At 40.7% G+C, this 24226-nt stretch overlaps 1 protein-coding gene and 1 long non-coding RNA gene across 6 annotated transcripts in view; one reads left to right on the top strand and one right to left on the bottom strand.

Moving 5' to 3' along the window:
- TENM3 (teneurin transmembrane protein 3) overlaps positions 1-24226 on the top strand; it is a 1254397-nt gene that overhangs the window by 11108 nt on the left and 1219063 nt on the right. The gene's annotated exons all lie outside the window — the stretch shown is intronic.
- Positions 18273-19712, bottom strand: LOC148687310 (uncharacterized). Its single transcript, XR_015947900.1, has 3 exons — positions 19641-19712; positions 19275-19403; positions 18273-18538 (listed from the first exon to the last, which is right to left on the bottom strand). It is a non-coding gene; the product is annotated as an uncharacterized LOC148687310 (long non-coding RNA).

The following is a 24226-nucleotide window of genomic DNA, read 5'->3' as shown; positions in this document are numbered from 1 at the left end:
GGGACCTTCACGAATTCTCAAAGATTATAGACAGAGGCTCTGAGATTACATCCTCAAGTTCCTTTAGTACCACAGGTCCTCAAACTTTTTTCAGTAGGGGGCTAGTCCACTGTTCCTCAGACCTTGGGGGGGGGAGTATATTTTGGGGAAAAAGAAGAATGGCAGTGGAGGGATGGTGAGTGGTGCATGAAAGGGCTCCGGAGAGGGGCTGCTTTAAATGGCAGCTGCTCAAGACGGGTGCTCAGCCAACCGCGGCTTCTGTGTCTTGCGAGCGGCAGGGGCTGGCGGCGGGATTATGAGCGAGCCACATGTGAAAGGGCTCCGGAGAGGGGCTGGCAGCAACAAAGCCCAGCCCCCTTCCTCTAGGCAGGGTGGGGAGAAGCCAGGAGGAGGGGCCGCAGCCACTGTCGTTGTGTGAGGGAGAGGGAAAGAACGCACATGCTGGCGAGTCGTGCGCTGGCAATCCACACGGTGATTCCGGACCATCCACAGGCTGGATTTAGAAGGCAGTTGGGCCAGATCCGGCCCACGGGCCTTAGTTTGCCAACCCATGCTTTAGTACCCTTGGGTGCAGCTCATCAGGCCCTGGAAATTTGGATTCATTTGAAGTAGTTAGATGTTCCCTTACCACCTATTTTCCTATCTTGCATCATATGCAGCTCCCTTCTTGCATCATTTATTCTGTTATCACCAGGTTGGGCACTGCTTTCCTTCTGGAAAGCACTGGAGAAAGTGTTGAATCTTCTGGTTTCGCACCTTAGATGAGATTTTCAGAGGAATGGTAGTGTTGGCATCTGTATGAGTTATCACATTTGCATACCAGCCAGTAGAGCAAATCGTAATTGAGACCTGTTATACCGTTGGGAATGCTCACTTTGGGGACTGTGTGCTAGATTCACTTTTGCTTTTGGAAATCTATACTGATCATTCAAGCACTGATTTGGTGCAAATTTGTTTTAAGCTAGTGTCTAGCTCAAATCAACAATGTGCAAGCACTTGTGACTGCAATTAACAGTAAGTGCAAGTTTCCATCTCATATTTGTAATTTTGGAAAGCAAAATGTGTTTTTAATTCTTACTTGTAAACTAATAATTGCATGATTTTCACTGCGACAGATACGGTTGGCAATGAGTCAATGCTTCTACAATGAAGCATATGGTCTGGTCTCAACCATATAAGCAGCCCTTGAAAATAGTTTAACATATAATTTCTTCTTGGAAACAAATAATTAGCATCTCCAGCAAGCTATTTTGCATATATGTGTGCACATAATGAAGTAAGTAGACATTAAAAAACCATTAAGGTTATAAGTAGATCCATAAAAGCAAATTAAAAATAAAGAATTAGTCATAAGTAGTCAGGAAAGAGTTCAGTGGGGTTTGAATGCACAATCAGACTATTGACGTAAGAAATAATACTTGTCCCCAAACCTATCTACATTCTTTACTTTTAAGTGGACTACGACTTGATTAACTGAGTAAAGAACATGCAAAAATGAGAGCTCAGGCTACATTAACCTAACCCAGTATCAACCATTTTAATTTTTATAAGAAACAGGCTCCACTATTGTCATATCTTGCCTTTCCTTGGAGCCAGGCATAACTTCAGACTGTGCTGTCAGAGGCCAAACCAGTTGCCTTTTTGAGCCTTAAATTGGTCACTCTGCAGTTACCCTTGAACCCTCTGTAATCCTGTAAGATCAGACAGCATCTTATGAGGGTGGTTTTCAGTTCCAAGGTTCCATGTATGCAATAGAAATTGTATACAATATCCAAACCTTGGAGCTGCCCCATGGCTAGCTGGTATGGGGAGAGAGAGTAGCCCAAGTACTCCTTAAAGCCCCTGCACCTAACGGGACTTGTCCACTAAACAAGGTGAGGAGCTTAAAAGCTCCTTTTGCGCTGATTAACCCAAGCAAAGCGGACATAAAAAGAGACCATAAGCTCATTGCTTAGGGGGTGAAGCCTATTTGGCTTGCTGGTTCTGGAAGGCCAGGGATGCTCCCATGAAATTTCATGAGAACTTGAATGTTCCCACAATATTTCGCGAGAATATTCTAGGGCTTGGATTTAACCTGCACAAGTTCAACCAACCCACCTTCAACTGTGTATGGTCAAAATTGTGAAAGTTAAATGAGCATAAGATGTTACTTTACTGTACTGAGTTTCAATTCTTTCATCTTCCCCTGCGCTCGCATGTTGTCTTCAAATACCTTACTGTTATATCAATCTACTGCTAACTTACCTCTGGGCTGGTACTTGGACTCATACTGTGTCCTGCATGTAGACATTATGACAAGTAGCCATGATTAATAGACTTGCCCTCCATGAATTTTTCTAACCCCTTTTAAAGCCATCTAAGTTAGTGGGAGTTACAACGTTTCGATGGTTGTGGATTCCATAATTTTAATGCATGCTGTGTGAAGACATCCTTCCTGTGAATCCTGTCCAGTCAGTTCAGTTGGATGATCCTGAGTTCTAGGAAGAAACTGTATCTCTTTTCAGACAATGTACAATGTTGCAAACACCTGTCATTCACCATTGTAGTTGTCTTCCCCCTAAACCTAAACGTTTCCAATAATTAGGCTTCCTTGGCAGGGAAAGTGGTCCATTTTGGGTTGCCTTGTTTTGCTCTTTTCTAGCCATCTCTTTGAAATGGGCAACTAGTATTCTGTGGTTGCAACACAGATTTTTATTACAGGAATTAAGATACCAGCAGATATATTTTTGGCTCAGTTCCTAACAATGCCTAACATAGATTTTGCTTCCCCGCAACCCCACAAAACTTCAACATACTGAATCAACACATTGTAATAAAATCAACATCATTCTCACAATGATGGAACATGCAGTACTAGTTGTGGTACAGACCTCTAGGAATTAAAGTGATTATGAAGGCATAATAATGGCTTTCTTTGGGACAGCCATATTTAAACAACTATAAAGCATATTAAATGGGAGGAATGTATTAATTTTCATAAATAACTATAATAATGGAGGGGGGACTATTTTACCTTAAGGTAGGCAACCTCCCAGTATCTCTTGAGATAGAATTTGTGGCTACGCATGTGACAAGCAAAAACAGACTTTGATTTCTTTTCTTCTATCTAAACACTTGGTATCTGAAGAAGTGTGCATGCACACGAAAACTCATGCCAAAATAAAAAACTTACTTGGTCTTTAAGGTGCTACTGAAGGAATTTTTTTATTTTACTTCGACTCAGACCAACACGGCTACCCACACTGTTATTGCAATCCACTTCATTTGACATGCACACAATCTTAAGTTTAACATAAAAAGTAAATTGCTTTCATTAGACTTTTAAGGTTAATTTCTGGAATGTATTGTCATTACATTGAGTGGTGACAAGCAGAAGGATATGTATAAATATTATAGTATTATAGAACAGTAGCCCAAATGTGCCCTTGTTTTGTACAGTGTGTTGCGTGTTAATTTTCATTATTAAAATTGTCAAAGAACCTTAATAACTGACTTCCTTTCCCATTTGAGCTTTGAGCTTTCACAATATGCCACTGTGTTGTCAAACAAACATCGCAGAGGAAGTGAACTGCTTTTACAGCACAGTACTGTTGCTTCTTCAACATGCTGTCAGCAGTTGACAAGATACCTAAACAAAATTATAGAAGAATGAGCAAACATTGATCTTGATCTGGATTGCAAGCATGCATTTTTATAAGATGTAACACACAAATATTGTGTAGCAGTAATGGGGGGAAAGGTGAAATCGGATCTATTGATGGGCCACTTCCAAGCTTTTTTGCTTTTGGTTTCTGTGGATTGGTATTTTTGTCATCAGTCAGCCCCCATATTTAGAGATGGAAACAAGCCTTTTACATGTGTTTCACTTCCCCCTTTTCTCTTTCTAGCATGCTGCAATAACTCAAAGTCTTCAACTTAGAATTAGTTTCCCAAAATGTCAAAGCCAGGCAACTCTGATTACCAAACTAGAACCTTAAAACAGCAATTTGAAGTTTGTTCAAGAAGCTGGCTTGTTCCAAACATGGTAATCAGTTTCGTAGATGTAATAGGAAACTGGCTAATTGACTGAAGATGCTTATGTTTAACTTTGGTATACCAAAGATTGAAAGGGTTATATGTGTGGGAACAAGGATTGTTGATATTTTGGCTTATTAAACTAGCTCTGAGTGCATGTGCAACAACTTCTGCCACCTTTATCTTGAGTGAAAAATCTGGACAGTCACCAGCCATCTGGAGGGGAAGAGCCTGCCATAAATACCCTCATGTAACCTTAATACAATGTAAAAAAAATTGGCTTGCATTGTAAGGTACTTTGGAAGCAAGACTTGTCTAAACCAGGCTCTCAGGTTCATCTGCAGCAACTTCTGTCATCATCCTCTGGATGTAAGAGACATTTAAAATTGGGCATAAATGAAAGTGATAGTCTGTAAATCATAATATTGGGAACTACAGTGAAGGTCTTGGGAAACATCACAATAGCATCTACTCCACAAAACACATTAATTTATATTCTCTATCTGTCACTTGCTAAATGAATTTGTAGAAAGTTTAATGATAGCCTTTATACCTCATATTGAATAAGTTATTACTGTCCCTCACCATCTCATTAGCAGGAAAGTGACTCATTTCTGATCCCCCCCCCAATGTGGCTCTACACTTCAATATTTTCCATTATGTCAGTTGAAAATTGAGAAGTTTTCAGCTAATGTGGTATGAAATGATTGAATTTCAGGGACAGGGATTAAAAATACTTGCTTTCTAAAATATACTTGGCACAAATGAAGTTTTTTTTTGTAATATAACATCATTGCACATGGATGAATGGAACAGAAAACTTCAGATTACAATATGATGAAATCAATGGCGGGCTTAATGGAAAATGACAATGAAAACTATTTTAAATATAAATATAATAGAAAATCAATATTAAATTACTACTCAGTAGTCTTATGTCCAATAAAGGGTAAATGAAATTATTGTTATCTGAAAGTAAATTTAGTTGGTGTGAGTCTCGAAGAGCAGATAAAATGTTTCTACCATTTTTAGTACCATTTTAGATGTATTAACACACTGATAAATTCCAGCTTCTGTTATTAATCCTTCTCCCTGTCAAAAAAATTAAAAAATCCTTCCAGTAGCACCTTAGAGACCAACTAAGTTTGTCATAGGTATGAGCTTTCGTGTGCATGCACACTTCTTCAGATACACTGAAACAGAAGTCACCAGACCCTTATGTATAGTCAGAGGGTGGGGAGGGGTATTACTCAGAAGGGTGGTGGGAATGGGTGATTGGCTGATAGGAGTGGTAAACCTGTTGACGACTATTAACGACTGCAATTGGTCTTACAGGAAAAAGCAAGGGCTGGGGTGCTAAAGAAAGGTTGATCATGTATCTCATTATACATGAGTTGATGTATACTGATGTTTCCTTACCTGTTAAATTTTGTATTTTGCATGCTCTTTCACAGACATAAAAGCCACTTATGCTGCATTCCACTATTTAAATTGAATAAATAAGAATAATAACAATTACTACTACTACTATTCTTATTTCCAGAAGTTCAGTGCTCATTTCTGTGCTTTCAGGGGAAAAAATTATTTGCAATCCCCTTAACTCAGAAAATTGTGAAGTTTTGTGTTGTGTTGTGATTTTCCTGCAGTCTTCATGATCATACCTAAGCCTTAGCTTAGGGACTGCCACAGAGAATGCTCTTTTGGGCTACCTTTTACCAAGAAGAGCCTTTTAACACCAAAGAAGGTCTGTAGGAAAGGAGGTGATCTAAATCATATAGGGCTTTACATGTAACTATTATGAACTCCAATACACTTTTAAAATTATTAAAACGTATTAATCTTAACTGATTCATATATTCTCTGGTTCTAAATACATTTACTCTGAAGCAAACTCCATTGCTTTCACCCCAACACTTTTTTCAACTACATGAGCCTATGCTAGCAGACTTAGGGTCACTTAAAAACTGGCCAGAGAACGAAGTAATGTTGAAATTAGCTGAGACCTAACCTTTCAAACTGTTTTGTAGCAGATACCGTCTGGGCATACAAGGAGAGGATATAGAAAAAGGTGTTAGAATTGTCTTACCCTTCTTTCTTTAGTGTGATCATTCGATATAAAAGAGGTTGCTGGGTGTTCCATTTCCTTTTACTATATGTTAAAGGTGCTGAATGTAACCTTTGTCGCTGCCTCTTGAGAGCTCTTACACAAAGCCATTTTCATCTAAATTGAAAGCTTCTCATAGTCAATAATCACTTTATATAGAGGTCATATATCTTATCTATTGGTTCAGCTATCACATTAAGGTGCTTTATTGCAGAGAATTCCTTTCGATGAGCTGCTTGATCTTGTTTGGTTAAAATCCAATGGTGTAGTGAATAAGTCACTTAACATCTACATAAAGTGGATCTGCAGGCAAGTATGATTAAGTCTTTTCCTGGTATGTGCTGCTCCATTTTTTAAAAAAAGTACTTCCAGCAATGCAGCAAATGTGTCTGACATTTGGTTTCCAAAGCAAAAATAATAATAATAAAAAATGTACCTCTTATCAGAGAACCATGAAAAGGGAATGAGTACTTTTTGCAAAGCTTTAACTTAATTGCTCCACACATCAACTTTTAAGCTGGTCATTTCAGCTTGGAACCCTATGAAAGCTGACTACGTGAATACTTTGAACAGGGCCGCCCCCGGTTTCCCAGAGTTGTCAACCTTTTTTAAGGGAGGGGGGACCTACACACGTCCTGGGAAGTCCATGCCACAGGAGCAATGGCGTAGCAAGGTCAGATGGTACCCGGTGCGGAAAATTTCTTGTCAACCCCTGAAATTCTTAAAAGAAGGAGAAATAAGATACTCACAGTAGAAAGTTGTTTTCTGGTTTATTTACTTAACGTTGTGAGCATAAGCACTTAAAACATTTTTTTCCTAACTTTGTTCTCTGCAAATTTTGAAATCACATCATCAAAATCAATTCCTTTCGCTACTTTGTTTTCAATTGACAAGATGACTAAACCAGAGAGCTTTGCCAATCCCAACCTGGGGGAGCTAGGCTGCCCCAGAAGTCCTGCCATGCTATGTGTTCCATCAGCAGAAAACATTCATTGAGATTACTGCCTTGCATAAAGTTCATCCCCGTAGCAGCCTTTGTTCAACCTTAACAAAGGTCCTTCCCGCATCTAGCCCAGATCCAGCACCAACAACACCCAGCATCTTGGGTCAGCTGCTGGAGCTCCCCCATTGTTTCTTCACCATTAATTTCCACAAGTAACCACTAATAAAAAAAGAATAAAAATAGTAAATCCATACAGCAATAACACTTCAAAACCTTATCTTTGAGATTCTTTAAACATTGAGACTTCCCTCCATATGCAGATGTTTCAGCCTCTCTGACCTGTTCCGAACTGTATTATGCTCTATTGTGGTTTGGAGGAGGATCGTTGCTGAGAAGAGTTTACAACAGCCATATGGTGTAGTCCACTCTCATTTTGCCCCTAAGGCAGCTCGGTGCATGTGGCTGAGAGGTGGGGTGGCGATAGGGGGCACACTCCCCCCCCCACATACAGCTCCCTTTTCTCTTTTCATAGCTCTGTAACTGGAATTGCATGCAGGGAAGGTGTGCCTCTGAGCATATACAGACCACCACCCCAGGCCCCAACACCCCATAGGGTTTTGGGGGGGAGTGGAGAGAGAGTGAGTGAAAAGTTGCTTCCGCTGCCTTCTGTCCACCATCTTTTCTGCCTCGCTTATCTTTGCTGGTAAACCCCCCCCCAAAGCCAAACTTCAAACGCCCTAAGGAGGCTCCTCCCGCCGTGAACCCCAAGAAAAAGGATGGAGCGCCTTCTTTGATGCTTGCATGGCTTGCGACTTCTTTTTAAAAGCCCCTTTTCACACTACACCGTGCCAGGATTGGGGCCTCTCGCCCCACTTCTCTCTTTTCTGGAGGCAGGGCTCCTTGCTGCCAGGCAGGCAAAGGGAGGATTGCAAAGAAACTGAAACAAATGCCTAGAGAGGCTTGTGCTGGAAGAAAATGAGGGAGAAAGATGCGGGGGGGGGGGAGTGGTGTGAGAGAGAGGGAGGGGAGGGAAATATCATGGCCAGCTTTCTAAAAAATTAGGAGAGCAGTACTAGTGAGCCTCCCTTGGTAGGAGGCTTTTGCTCCCACTTAAAAATATTCCCTCTCTTTGCTTGATATACCAGGGTATGAATATGAACTCTCCACTCTGAATCTAGGTGGTAACATAGCTCTTGAAATGTCTTTAAGTCAAAAAAAGAGACCACAGTAGGGAAATCTACGAAAAGTATTAACTCGGATATTGAGTTGTGCCTAGGATTTTCAGCATTCTATTATTTGATTTGCAGATAGACTTGTTTAAACCTTTCAGACATTAAACCTTTATTCAAAGGAATGGTTTTTGCTGCAATCCACTTATCTGGGAGGAAGCCCCACTGAGTACAGTGGTATGTACTTCTGTTTAGCAAATAAGCATAGATATAGGATGAAAGGCTACACGTTGAGAATACAGAGCCATGAAGGCATATTGTGATGGTCCAATTGGAACCTAGAACTGCATGCTTACTTTTGTATAGTTAAACAAAATTATGGAAACTTTATTGTAAAGATTATCCTGCCATGGTAAATAACACTTGGGAGTTTAATCGTCCTCATGCTTCCCTCATATTTTGCTATTCTTATCCTTGGTCTGTCATTTGCAGATCCTATTTCTGATAGCATGTCATAAAAATAGACCTGGTTTTATCAATGGAATTCTGATGTTTTGTAAAGCTATTTTATAAACTACCCAAATTATGTATAAAACCTAAATAATTGATTTCATAACAGTGAAATTGTCAAGATTTCCCACACAGCCTTTTGCTTTTTCCTGAAAGAAAATAACATACCTACTGTTCTCCAGCATCTTTTGTTGAGTAATGTTTTCTATTGTTACAACACTGGCCAAATTTGTTAGTTTTTATGCCATTGGTGTTTTGTTGTTGAACTTTCTGTGTTTCTAGCTGCTGTGTGCATTCTCCATTAGAAGGGCTAATTCTGGGCCAAACTACTTGTTACATTAAAAATTGTGCTTAACAGACATGCTTCACACTGCTTTTTCTTTTAAAGAAACACAGCAGCTGTAATTCATGTTCCTGATTATTATTACTATTATTGCGAGCCCATGCGCTAACCCCTGTCCCTGGAGCCCACCACCCTGAAATGAGACATGACAACAATGTATGGGATTAACATTAGGCCACAACTTTATTGAATTCAGGTGTAGGAACCTTGGCTTAGGCCTTGGAGAACAGCTAAACATTTTAAAAATCCATGATCATTAAAAAAAAATTAAGTTTTATGGAATTAAAACTACACATAAATATAAAAGATCAACCCACTCTGGGGTTGCGGCGCTCATCTCGCTTTATTGGCCGAGGGAGCTGGCATACAGCTTCCAGGTCATGTGGCTTAGTCATGACTAAGCCGCTTCTGGTGAACCAGAGCAGCACACAGAAACGGCGTTTAGCTTTCCGCCGGAGCGGTACCTATTTATCTACTTGCACTTTGACGTGCTTTCGAACTGCTAGGTTGAAAGGAGCTGGGACCAAGCAACGGGAGCTCACCATTTCATGGGGATTTGAACCACCGACCTTCTGATAGGCAAGCCCTAGGCTCTGTGGTTTAACCCACAGCACCACCCACTAACTGCCTATATTTCCATGTTTTACTTTTGTGATTTTAAATCTTTGCTGGGGATCTTTCACCAAAGAGTACTTGCCCCAAACTTGGATCCTGGCATCAAATCCAGGGAATTCTCCTTTTATACCTATTTTTCCCTTGCCACCAACAGCATGTTGGTATGAGAAGTAACCGTGTATGTTGCCCAGATCATTGGGACATCCTGCAGATGTTTGCCAGAGCAGTAAGAGAAGCAACCTTGTAGAATCAGCTTTAAGACCTGGCTTATATAAGAATGATCTTATATAATGTTTTTTAATATGGGGAGGAGCCTGGGTCTGTGCAGGACCTGTTGTAGTTGGTACCGCAACTGAGGGTGGCAATGGGCACAACTGAATCCCACTGAGGTTACCTGGGCTTCTGATTTAGGAGCACTAATTTAGGAGCACAATTGCCATTCCACAGAAATTCTGTACCTGCTCCTTCAGAACGAATGAAATCCCACCCAGAGCTGATTTTAGAAAAACAATTCCTGGTGCTGGGAACTATCCATCCATTCATCCATAGGGACTATCCTTAAATAAGAGACATGGGGGAATGGGGGAAAATATCCTTAAATAAGAGACATGGGGGAATGATCAACGGTCTTCAATGTCTGTATACTAATGCACAGAGCATGGGAAATAAACAAGATGAACTTGAGCTCTTGGTACAGCAAACTAAATATGACATAATAGGCATCACTGAAACCTGGTGGGATGAGTCTCATGACTGGAATGTAGTAATAGAGGGATACAATCTATTTAAGAGAAATAGACCAAACAGGAAAGGAGGAGGAGTAGCTTTATATGTTAGGGATATGTATACCTGTGAAGAGATCCAGGATTTAAAACTTCAAAGCCAAATTGAGAGTATCTGGGTCAAAATTAAGGGAGAGAAAAACAACAGTGATCTCATTGTGGGAGTTTACTATAGATCCCCAAGCCAAACTGAGGACACAGATGATGCCTTCCTGGAACAGATGGCCAAGCATTCCAAAGGAAGTGAGTTAGTAGTAATGGGGGATTTCAACTATCCTGATATTTGTTGGATGTCAAACTCAGCCAAGAGCATAAGGTCGAACAGATTCCTCACTGGCCTTGCAGACAACTTCATTGTCCAGAAAGTGGGAGAAGCAACAAGAGGATCAGCCATTTTAGATCTGGTCCTAACCAATAGTGATGACTTGGTTAGTGGGGTAGAAGTGGCAGGATCATTAGGTGGGAGTGACCATGCTCTTCTGGAGTTTATTATCCAGCGGAAAGGAGCAACCAAGCATACTAAGGTCCAAATTCTAGACTTTAAGAAAGCCGACTTCAGAAAACTTAGGGAAACGCTGGGTGAAATCCCATGGACAGTAATACTAAAAGGGAAGGGAGTTCATGATGGTTGGGAGTTTGTTAAAAGGGAGATATTAAAAGCACAACTTCAGGCAATACCAATGAGACGGAAACATGGAAGGTGCCTAAAGAAGCCAGGCTGGCTATCTAAAGAACTTTTGACTGAGTTAAGATTTAAAAGGGATATGTACAAAAAATGGAAAAGGGGGGAAATCTCCAGAGAGGAATTCAAACATATAGCCAGCACGTGTAGAGACAAAGTCAGAAAAGCTAAAGCACAGAATGAACTCAGGCTCGCCAGAGAGGTTAAAAGCAACAAAAAGGGCTTTTATGGGTATGTCCGTAGCAAAAGGAAAAACAAGGAAACAGTGGGGTCACTCAGAGGAGAAGATGGTGAAATGCAAACAGGGGACAGAGAAAGGGCAGAACTCCTCAATGCCTTCTTTGCCTCAGTCTTCTCCAAGAAAGAAAAAAACGCCCGACCTGAAGAATATGGAGCAGATGATTCAGCAGGGGAAACACAGCCCAGGATAAGTAAGGAGGTAGTACAAGAATACTTGGCTAGTTTAGATGTATTCAAGTCTCCAGGGCCAGATGAACTACATCCAAGAGTATTAAAAGAACTGGCAGAGGTGATTTCAGAACCACTGGCAATAATCTTTGAAAATTCCTGGAGAACAGGCGAAGTTCCAGCAGACTGGAGGAGGGCAAATGTTGTCCCTATTTTCAAAAAGGGGAAAAGAGAGGACCCAAACAATTACCGCCCAGTCAGCCTGACATCAATACCAGGAAAGATTCTAGAGCAGATCATTAAGCAAACAGTCTGTGAGCACCTAGAAAGAAACTCTGTGATCACTAAAAGTCAGCATGGGTTCCTGAAAAATAAGTCATGTCAGACTAATCTGATCTCATTTTTTGACAGAATTACAAGCCTGGTAGATGAAGGGAACGCTGTGGATGTAGCCTATCTTGATTTCAGCAAGGCCTTTGACAAAGTGCCCCATGGTATTCTTGTAAAGAAGCTGGTAAAATGTGGGCTAGACAATGCTACCATTCAGTGGATTTGTAGCTGGCTTACTGACCGAACCCAAAGGGTGCTCATCAATGGCTCCTCCTCATCCTGGAGAGTAGTGACTAGTGGGGTGCCACAGGGTTCTGTCTTGGGCCCAGTCTTGTTCAACATCTTTATCAATGACTTGGATGATGGGCTTGAGGGAATCCTGAGCAAGTTTGCAGATGACACCAAATTGGGAGGGGTGGCTAACACCCCAGAGGACAGGATCACACTTCAGAATGACCTTAACAGATTAGACAACTGGGCCAAAGCAAACAAGATGAATTTTAACAAGGAGAAATGTAAAGTACTACACTTGGGCAAAAAAAATGAAAGGCACAAATACAGGATGGGAGACACCTGGCTTGAGAGCAGTACATGTGAAAAGGATCTAGGAGTTTTGGTTGACCACAAACTTGACATGAGTCAGCAGTGTGATGCAGCAGCTAAAAAAGCCAATGCAATTCTGGGCTGCATCAATAGGAGTATAGCATCTAGATCAAGGGAAGTAATAGTACCACTGTATTCTGCTCTGGTCAGACCTCACCTGGAGTATTGTGTCCAGTTCTGGGCACCACAGTTCAAGAAGGATACTGATAAGCTGGAACGTGTCCAGAAGAGGGCAACCAAAATGGTTAAAGGCCTGGAAACGATGCCTTATGAGGAACGGCTTAGGGAGCTGGGTATGTTTAGCCTGGAGAAGAGAAGGTTAAGGGGTGATATGATAACCATGTTCAAATATATAAAAGGATGTCATATAGAGGAGGGAGAACGGTTGTTTTCTGCTGCTCCAGAGAAGCGGACACGGAGCAACGGATTCAAACTACAAGAAAGAAAATTCCACCTAAACATTAGGAAGAACTTCCTGACAGTAAGAGCTGTTCGGCAGTGGAATTTGCTGCCAAGGAGTGTGGTGGAGTCTCCTTCTTTGGAGGTCTTTAAGCAGAGGCTTGACAGCCATCTGTCAGGAATGCTTTGATGGTGTTTCCTGCTTGGCAGGGGGTTGGACTGGATGGCCCTTGTGGTCTCTTCCAACTCTATGATTCTATGATTCTATGATTCTATGACTATGTCTTGCTAGAATTAATTTGTAGTCATCCAGTTGGTAGCCCTCATTCAGCCCATGACTTGTATCCAGGCACTGGATTAGGATATGAACAGCTTGTCCTGATCCAGATGTCACAGAGAAATGGAGCTAGTTAAGATCAGCATACTAGTGACACCTTGCCCATCATGTCTTAGCAGCTTCATATAAATATTAAATAGCAATGAGAATAAAATTGTGCACTGTGGCATTGCACATACAAGCTTCCAGAGGACTGAGACATGGGTATTCCATACTGCTCTCTGGAACTGACCCTTTAAGTAGGAATGGAACTGTAAAACTGTGTCCACATCTCATAGAGATGGTCCAGGGAGGCATCATGGTCAACAGTATTAAAGTTTGCTGAGAGATTCAGTAGAGTCAGCAGGGGAACACCCTCACTGCTCCTCTCCTGAAGGTTATCCTTCAGGGTGACCAAGGAAATTTGTTCCCAAGTTTAGTCTGAACCTAGACTGGAATAGGTCAAGATACAGACATATTGGGGACAGAGGTAGAGTCTTCTCCATTGTGGCAGCCTGAACATTGGAATTTGTTCCTCGCAGAGATGTAGTTGTCACTCTCATTGGCAGCTTTTTGCCACCAACCTTTCCTTCAGGTCTTTGGCAGTTGAAAATTATTTGGAATGTAACAGTTGATATGTTGTTGTTACTGTAATGATATCATGTATGACTAATTTGCTGTTGTCCATGCATTAATACAAAGAAGTGTATGTCCATAGAGGTGTTCTGGGGTGGGTGGTGTAGGTTTAGTGTGATGATCTGACCAGGTTAAGTAATAACTACAGAAATCTTCTAGGAAGAAAGCAAGCTGGCCTTATGTTCAACTAAGACTGGAGATTTCTGCCATCATCAGCATCATCATCACTTTTAATTTGTATACCGCCTTTCTATCATACAATACTCAAAGCGGTTTACAAGCTGAAGAAACAGAATCTCATGAAATACAAAACAACCTTATAACTATCTAATGCAATACAAAAATATGATAATAAAACATAGCTTTAAGATAATCAAATAATGTAACGTTCAGCAATCATTACAATAGTATAGAATAATATCAGCATATGAAAATTAAACAGAAACCCACTCTTAACATTTACAATAAATAATTTCAAAACAATAATCAATAAAACAACAGCAAGCCACAGTGCATAAAACAATACAATACAAATTGAAAAATAGAGACTGGAGGGTGAGGCAAGGCAGGTGGAAGGAGGCCTTGCCTGATGGAGTCTCTCCCCTCACAGTTCTTCCTCCAGGCACAGCTTCCTTATGAGGAGTCCCAGGGCTGGAGGGGGCGAGGCAAGGCAGGTGGAAAGAGGCCTTGCCTGATGGAGTCTCTCCCCTCACAGTTCTTCCTCCAGGCACAGCTTCCTTATGAGGAGTCCCAGGGCTGGAGGGGGCGAGGCAAGGCAGGTGGAAGGAGGCCTTGCCTGATGGAGTCTCTCCCCTCACAGTTCTTCCTCCAGGCACAGCTTCCTTATGAGGAGTCCCAGGGCTGGAGGGGGCGAGGCAAGGCAGGTGGAAGGAGGCCTTGCCTGATGGAGTCTCTCCCCTCACAGTTCTTCCTCCAGGCACAGCTTCCTTATGAGGAGTCCCAGGGCTGGAGGGGGCGAGGCAAGGCAGGTGGAAAGAGGCCTTGCCTGATGGAGTCTCTCCCCTCACAGTTCTTCCTCCAGGCACAGCTTCCTTATGAGGAGTCCCAGGGCTGGAGGGGGCGAGGCAAGGCAGGTGGAAGGAGGCCTTGCCTGATGGAGTCTCTCCCCTCACAGTTCTTCCTCCAGGCACAGCTTCCTTATGAGGAGTCCCAGGGCTGGAGGGGGTGAGGCAAGGCAGGTGGAAGGAAGCCTTGCCTGATGGAGTCTCTCCCCTCACCTCTCTGGAATCTGATAGATTTCCTGTACATAGCACCTATGGCACCACATGGTTTCTGAAGTTCTAAGATGGTTATAAATTTGTGATTCCTATAACTGTTGTGAGCTCATAACTGTAAAACAAATTATATTCTTTCACATTTTCTAATGTGGCAGTTTCATGAAGGGATGAAAAAAATACCTATTTTAAAGTGAGTGTGTTTGCAGGGCCGGCTCTAGGTAGAGTCCCAGAGGCGTGGGGTGCCAGGGCGCCGGGCCGGTAGGCAGGGCGCTGTGTGGGGAAGTGCCCTGCGAGGGCGGGGGCGCCGGAGTGATCTCCGCCCCTCAGCGCCAGGGTGCGCAACCTGCTCGAGACTTCCCTGTGTGTTTGGATAACTCTCTGGTTAAGAATTTCTCCTTCTGATCAGTATTCAGTACCACTATCTTCTCAACTTTTTAAAGAACTAGATTGGACTCAATGTGCTTTGACTTTTGCCCTTGCTTCCTGCATCTACTATCTCCAGTTCTTATAATGTCCATTTTTCTCTTCTAACTTCATCTTTGCCTCCATTATTTTGAACTTTGCCTCTCTCCCTCTCACCTGCTCATGTCACTTACTTCCCACTTTTTAAATACTTTCACTTATATCGTTTCTTCCCTATAGCCTTCAAATATGCCATTCCCCCTTCTTAAAAATCTTATTTGACCTCTCAATCCTTTCAATTATCCAATATATTTTATACTCATTGTCTTAAAAGTTACAGGAGTGTATCTTACTTGCTAAGTCTATAGTCCTAAATCTTTTCCATGGAAGTTTTCCCTAGACTCCTTCAATCTGCTCCTGTCCTTTTCATTCTACTGAGAGCAGTCATGAAAAAAATCAGAAATGATCTTCCAGCTGCTAAAACTCAAGGTCTCTATACTACCCTTATTCACAAATTTCAGGTCCCTGTTACTAAAAAATATTGAAAAAGGAAACAAGTCAATGAGGTAGTGCAGGCATCCCCAAATTGCGGCCCTCCAGATGTTTTGGCCTACAACTCCCATGATCCCTAGCTAACAGGACCAGTGGTCGGGGAAGATGGGAATTGTAGTCCAAAACATCTGGAGGGCCGAAGTTTGGGGATGCCTGAGGTAGTGGGACTGTTGAACAGAGTAAATGGTGTGCTAAAAGAAGGTTGCAGAAAAAACTCCATATCCATTAGAGTTTTAGGGAAGATGCCAGTATCTGCATTGGCTTCTTTAGGGATTCTGAAGAACTGAGGTAAGTAGGGTTTACTGGCATAATTAAGAATTACAAAATCTCTAGTTCTGGAAGGCATGCTCCTTTATTCAAAATTTACAACTTCCCCTTAAAATTAGCCGCTGGTCTGTAGGATTGGAAAATCAATATAATGATTAAGAGAGAGGAGGGATAGCTAGTATGGGGTGGGATCTAGGCTAGCTAGTTTAACATCTCTTTCAGGTATGTTGGTGAAAAAAGCTATGCAAGCAAGTATATTGGGGATTAACTCTTGCTTATGGTAAACTAGATTCAGGTAGGTAGCCGTGTTGGTCTGACACAGTTGAAATAAATAAATAAAAAATTAAAAAAATTGTCCAGTAGCACCTTAGAGACCAACTAAGTTTGTTCTGGGTATAAACTTTTGTGTGCATGCATAGGTATCTGAAGAAGTGTGCATGCACACAAAAGCTTATACCCAGAACAAACTTAGTTGATCTCTGAGGTGCTACTGGACAATTTTTTTAATTTATGGTAAATGAGTGTAGCTTATGCAAAGTCCTGGCCCACTTCTAGAGATCTTAGTATGTCTAAAAGCATGTAGAAAGGAGTGACTGGTGATAGCCAAACCCTGCTTGTGGTTTGTTGCTCTTCAAAGAAACCACAATTGGTAGCCAACTTTTGTTCTTGACTTACATGGGTTGTTTGTTTGTGGAGAAACATGAGCTTGGGTTTGGGCATCACAACAAGCCAGACTCATGTCTTGTTTTACAGTGGTGTGGCAGCAGTAGGAGCAGAGGAGGAAAGCAAGGAGAACTGGGTGCACACCATAGGTTCACATTACATGATAGTTTCTTTTAAACTAAAGTTTAATGTGATGTGCAAAGTGGGCTTATGCATTTTATTTCTCATTTCTTTCCTGAGTATTCCTTTCAAAAACAAACAGTTTTCTTATAACAAACTGAGTAGGAGGTTTGTTTGCATAAGTAAAAAGTGTTCCTATACAAACACCAACGCTTAACAGAATTTTTAAAAATACTGTAAAATAACTTCAGGTATTTCAAAGACAGAGAGAGAGAGAGAGAGAGAGGGAAGGAGGGAGGGAGGGAGAAACTTAAGGACTCAGAATAGGAGTGTGAACTCACAATCTTGAAGAGAAAGCATAGCAAACCAGTTGTTCCTTAAAACTGTGATGCTCTATAGATTGGAGGAATATGTTCTCTGTATTAATTGTCAAGAATTACTAATGAAGATGACAAACATATCAAGTGGTAAGGTTTGTTCTCATTCACCATTTAGAATACGTTAGAAAGCATAATAAAGAAAAAATCCCATCATACAGATGACCATGCCAAACTATGGTGGAAAATTTTACTACTTGATAAAATGATAGTGATCTGTATTGAGAAACTTACGGGATCTAAACTTTCAGTGACTTATCGGGATGCAAGAGGAATTTCCAAAGGCTACATTTTATGGCATGAAATAAAGATTTGGTGTAAACACTTCTTCTTTTTATAGTCTCATGCTGACTGTTTGATAAATTGCAGAATCTGTATTGTAGAGAATTAATGAAGAGACCAGTATGCAGTGCCTCATGAGTCTGAAAAATGAACAGCATGTTAGCAGGAACATGAGATGAGAACTTTTATATTAGGTGGAATATAAGATGGCTAAATAAGAGAGGTCCATCACAGCCATCACTATAGACCCAATTACATGGAGCATGATTTACTGTTTTTAGTTGTGATCTGATGCCCTCTTAAACAAAGCTGCAACAACTAATTTCAGGGGCACTTGGCATTGGTTTAAACAACTGTGCTGAAAATTTCTGTAGCATACCCCCCCAGTCATTCTCTCTCAATTAACAAGAAAATAAATTGCATTCAAAAATTATGAAACAGAAGAAATGTTGGTGAAATTCTTATGATTGGGATGCAGAGCTTCTGTTGTACTTACTTTTGAGGTGGTCAGTGTTTTTTTGTGAGCATGCTCATATATATTGTTATGAATTGAGGGGGGGATTCCCCTAAAAGTGTACCAGATTCCTCCCATAATACCAAATTTACTCAAATATAATGCACACCTTTTCTTGGCCAAATTAGGTCTCAGAAATCAGGGTGTGCATTAGATTCTATGGTACATTAGATTTGCTAGAGTTAATAATGGTAGCAGATTACTAAATGCTTGAAGTCTTCACCCAGTGTAAAAGCACAGGCTGAATCAGCTTCCTGTCCAGGAATTGCCTAGGGGAGAAAAACCATCATATAGTACAAATGAAGTGAATGGGTGATTGACACAGTTACCGTGTGATGGGCAGCAGAGGACTGTGCGGCCCTTCTCCCATGAAGGGATAGTGAGCTGAGACAAAGACTAGGTTTAGGATTTCAGTGTAAGCTGGGAGGGGAATGGATGCCATGATGCCAGGTGGTATGATGCCACATGCGGGGGAGTGTCCTTTTAAAACAGAGATTTAGAGGGAACAGTGGGAGAACTCCATGCACACTGCCTTGGAGAGGCTGAACCAAGAGACCAGGAGGCATGGCTGGCTTCTGCTCTGGACCCAAGCTTGCTGAAACTATGAGGGGAACAACAAGAGAAACTACTGGGGTGTAATGTTCTGCATTCCCACTTACACTCAGGTGTAAATATGTGTAAAGCAGGCATAGGCAAACTCGGCCCTCCAGATGTTTTGGGACTACAACCCCCATTATCCCTAACAGGACCAGTGGTCAGGGATGATGGGAATTGTAGTCCCAAAAACATCTGGAGGGCCGGATTTGCCTATGCCTGGTGCAAATAAACCAAATTTATTAAATACACTACAGTCTCTGACGTGTCTCATTCCAAAGGAACACAAACCCTAGTTAAGTGTCAAGACCACTGGAATCTTGCTACCACTCAGCAAAGATTGGGGTGGCCTCTAACAATATCATATGTGCTGGTCTGCATTCTTCAGTAAATACTTTCCAGAAATCTTACCTGGGCTTTCCAGTAACCACAAGAAGCTATGGGGGCTGTCCATTATGCTCCTGTCAGTAGAAGCTCAGCAGGTATCTTCTGTTTCAGCTTTTAAACACCTGCTAAAAACTTTTCTATTCCATCATAATTCTGCAGACAATTAAAACATATTGTTTTTTCCATAATAGTTAGCTGATTTATGAGTATAACTTTTTAAATATGGTTTATATTGTTTGGTTTAACGTATAATTGTTGTCAATTGCCCTGGTTTTGTTTAATGAAAAGCTGCATAGAAATATTTTTTTATAAATATATAAACTTGTGGGATGTGCTACAGACAAATGTTTACTAATTCTCTACCAACACTATACATACTTGGAATATCACCTTTGTGGATTTTCTGAGTTTTTTGTTTCGTTTCCTGATTTTTTTCTCTTTGTGACTGGTACATCAGTTCTGTGGAGAGAAAGCAATATCATTTATTGGCGGATTGGCCAATTGTGTTAACTTCCTGCAATACCATGCTGTATTTTTTATATATATATAAAAGAAGTAGTTCAAGAATGCAGAAGTTTTAAATAACATTCAGATAAGCAGGGATTCACAACTCCATGGGATTTAACAGCAAATGAATCATACCATCACTTTCAGCACTTGATGGTGGGTTTTGAAATCGAAGGAAAGAGAAAACAAAAGTGTAGGCTCTTCCATTTAGAAATTAATATAAGGCATTTTAGTAGGAGATAGAAAGTACATTTCAGTCATAGTAAAATTGGAGTGGGTGACTTCTTTAGGTGGTGTAAAGTGGAAGTGAACTTTTTGAAAGGACAGACTTCTTTTATTATTGTAATAGTTTAACAGCAGGGAAAAGGGCAAAGTGGAAAAAAATTACAGAGTAGACCTAGAGGCTATTTCAAATACTCTGCTTGAAGTGCAGGTGGTATTGAACCCCTAACAATAGAAATTATATAAACCCTGACAATAGAAATTAAAGTTAAAAAGGAGAATAGGGAAAGAAAAACTGCCTATTAAATACAGACACATGCAATGTCAGGAGTTCCTGTCCTGCTTAACTCATTTGGGATATCTATCATAAACAGCAAATATACCGTACACTTTCTGGAGGATTGTTAAAGGTTAAGCTTGCATAGCAACTCAACTTTGGCATATCTTATTTATGTCTGTTGGCATCATGTATGGTTTAGCTACTGAAATGTGCAACAAGTATATTAATATTGTTTGTTTGTGTTGCACTTTTTGCCCCACTAATAAATGAGAAACATCAGAAACTTCACTAGTACTGAAACGCTCATGTAGAATAACAGCAACTACTGATTTGCTCATGCTATGTTAGCTTAGGAAACAATGTTGCAATCACTGTTGGATTAAAAGTTTACAAAATTTGAGAAGTGATGTGTAACAAAATGAGAGAAGTATAAATACTGGAGAATAAACTGATTTGAATTATTTCCTCAGTGCCACCCCAAAATGTTGCTGCTTTCAGATGAAGTTGCCCAGTAAATACAAAATAGCAAATTTCAGTAGCCTTGCAATGTGTTAAGTATGTTTTAGCTCACATGGTCCATTATTTTTATTTTAGTATTTGCATTTGTTAGTCACTATCAAAAAAGAAAACTCTCCAGATAGGTGCTCAAACCCCTTAATTGTCTAAGCAGCTTGTAGCAATTGTGAAGATAGACAGGATAAAATATGGTAAGTCTGATCTCCTTGAAGCTTATACAGTATGGATTTAGGACTAGTGCTGATGCTGTAGCTTGATTTCTAAAATTCTATTGGCATGACTGCAGTGGCTCATTCAAATTAATGGCAATAACACTAGGGCAAATTAAAGGAAATACAACTGCCTGTTCATTACATAATGTCAACTGGACAGCTGCGGTTATTTTTCATGCTTTCACTTGCATTAATTCAGGCAGACATATCAGTAAGTCTTGCCAACTCTTGCTGCTATGCTGCATTTGATTTCTCTCTTTATCCCCTTTCCCAACTTCATTCTGCTTCTCTTGCTAATATATGCTGTACATTTTCTATATGTCAGTATTGTGTAATATATAAGTTCCCTATGAGATAAACCTAGATAAGCCAACTATAAATTGTGTGTATTCCTTTTATCCTGATATAAAATATTGCGGATTTTTAGATTATAGGATTTTATATCTATATGCCTGTATACACACACACAGGCATACAAGTGTGAACATAAAACATACTGTGACAACTAAACACCAAACCACAGTTTCCAGACATTAGTCTCTATAGCTTTACTTTTACTTATTTAGTAGAAAACGACAATTGGGGAGCACCATTATTTATCTTGCATGCCTACAGCCAAAAGCTGTGTTAGCTTTCAGTGACATGTGGTTGTGAGAAGCTTAAATTTAAAACATTTGAATGTCCTTTTTTGTTTTTTACTTACTGCTAAACTACAGCTACTTATCCTTCAGTTTGCAAGTGTTTTACAAACTTAATTGCGAGTGTTTTCAGGAAAGTCTGTGTTCTTTTTCTTAACTCAGCAGATGGAGAATTTGGCTTTGAGAGTGTTTGCATGTTCTATACTTAGAATAAAAGGTAGTTTTGATAGCTGTTGAGACCCTAATTCAGCTTAAACCTCATCTCCTACTTTTTGGCTTTCTATTAATCCTATTTAACAGATGCCTTTAAGTCTGCAAATGTTTGGAATTACAAGATTATTTTCAAAATCTGAACTGTGGCTGAAATTAAACTTTCAATAAGCACAAATATCATGATTTTAGATTCACTTCTGGAGAAACCAGAGCAGCACATGGAAACGCCGTTTACCTTCCTGCAGGAGCAGTACCTATTTTTCTGCTTGCACTTTGACATGCTTTCAAACTGCTAGGTTGGCAGGAGCAGGGACAGAGTAATGGGAGCTCACCCCGTCACAGGGATTCAAACCGCTGACCTTCTGATCGGCAAACCCTAGGCTCTCTGGTTTAACCCACAGTGCCACCCACATCCCAGTTTTGCCAGTAGTTAGTGGTTATTTTATACATTAACGACATCTGTTACTGATGCATCCATGCCAGAAATTGACTGACATATGATTATTTTAAAATGAAAGATGGGTTTTCTCCTGCTTTTTGATTCCTTGTTAAAATCTGACATGCTTGTTTAACTGAACTGAAGCCCTAAGGCTAAATTTCTAAAAGTAAGAAAAATGCAATTGATGACCACTAACAAAGCAATATAAGTCACTATTGAGTGTGGTTGGTGGAGGGAGTTGGTGTTTGAAAAAAAAGGTTATAACTAAGGTATAGTTTTCGATCCTCACAGATATTTTATAATGTGGTCAAGTGATTGCTTGTAGAAGTATTTTCTCAGAAGAAAGGGGTGGGAAGCATTGATATTGAGGTCTGTGGGTATGTAATAGGCATCTTAGAAAATAGGAACAGAGAGAGAATGGGTTACAAAATGTGAAGCAATTAGGAATCTGGAATCAAATGATGTAGCCTGAGGAAGAGAATTTGTCTGCTTCAGTGAGTTACTGTAGTTGCAGCTCCATCTGCTGCAATGCAATGCAAATTTATGGTAACTATATTTTTCTGAGGTGCATGTTTAAACCCAAAAGTTTCAAGATTTCTGGTATGGTAAAATTATCCATTCTGATTTTGTCTTACATTGTCCTAACACTTTCATTGAAAGAAGTGGATTCTAGTCAACAAAAGGTTATGCCATATTAAGTTAATCTCTAAGGTCCGCCCCCCCCCCACTTTTTTCTTATTTACTACAGGACCTTAAAATGTTATATATAATGATAAATAGTTACAGATTTACATGTGTTAGAGGATATAGTCATTATTTTAATGATTGTCATTCTAAACCTAAATGTAATACACATTTGTTGCAAGCACTCCCACTTAAACAAATGTCGCCATCACTTATACTTTACTTTATAAAGAGGGCCCTTCTACAATTCCTGGTCCGACTGCACTGACTACCAATTGTTTCTGGGCCCAATTCAAAGTGCTGGTTTTGACCTATAAAGCCTTAAACAGCTCATGACTGCAATACTTCAAGGACCACCTCTTTCCATATGAACCTACCCGGACCCTGAGATCATCTTCTGAGGTCCTTCTTCATGTGCTGCCTCCTCAAGAGGTCCAGAGGCTGGCAACACTAGAATGGGCCTTTTCTGCAGTGACTTCCCATCTGTGGAATGCTCTCGCCAGGGAAGTTTGCCTGGCACCTTCATTACAGTGGTACCTCAGTTTAAGAACAGTTCTGTTTACGATTTTTTCAGTTCACGAAATCTGCAAAACCGGAAGTAGTGTCCCGCTTTGCAAATTTTACCTCGGTCTAAGTCTAAGAACGGAAGCTGAACGGTGGAAGGGTCCCGGTGGCAGGAGGCCTCATTTGGTGAAGCGCACCTAAGTTTAAGAATGGTTTCGGTTTAAGAACAGACTTCCAGAATGGATTAAGTTCATAAACTGAGGTACCAGTGTACATACCTTTAGGTGACAGGCAACAACATTCCTTTTTAACCAGGCCTTTGGTTGATTTGATCGACGTCCTATGCCCTTTTAAAGTGTGTGTGTGTGTGTGTGTGTGTGTTGGAGGGGGGTTATTGGGCTGTTGCTTTTATTTTGATTGTGTATTTTGTGGTTTTATATTCTGATTTCATTCTGTGAACCGCCCTGAGATTCAAAGTGTTGGTGCTGACCTTTAAAGCCCTAAACGGCCTCGGTCCAGTATACCTGAAGGACCATCTCCTCCATCGTTCTGCCCGGACACTGAGGTCCAGTGCCGAGGGCCTTCTGGCGGTTCCCTTGCTGTGAGAAGCCAAGTTACAGGGAACCAGGCAGAGGACCTTCTCGGTAGTGGCACCCGCCCTGTGGAATGCCCTCCCACCAGATGTCAAAGAGAAAAACAACTACCAGACTTTTAGAGGACATCTGAAGGCAGTCCTGTTTAGGGAAGCTTTTAATGTTTAA

The sequence above is a fragment of the Zootoca vivipara genome, chromosome Z1 (genome assembly GCF_965207765.1).
Source record: "Zootoca vivipara chromosome Z1, rZooViv2.hap1.1, whole genome shotgun sequence".
NCBI classification, from domain to species: Eukaryota; Metazoa; Chordata; class Lepidosauria; order Squamata; family Lacertidae; genus Zootoca; species Zootoca vivipara.
This window is presented reverse-complemented; position numbering and strand designations above follow the sequence as displayed.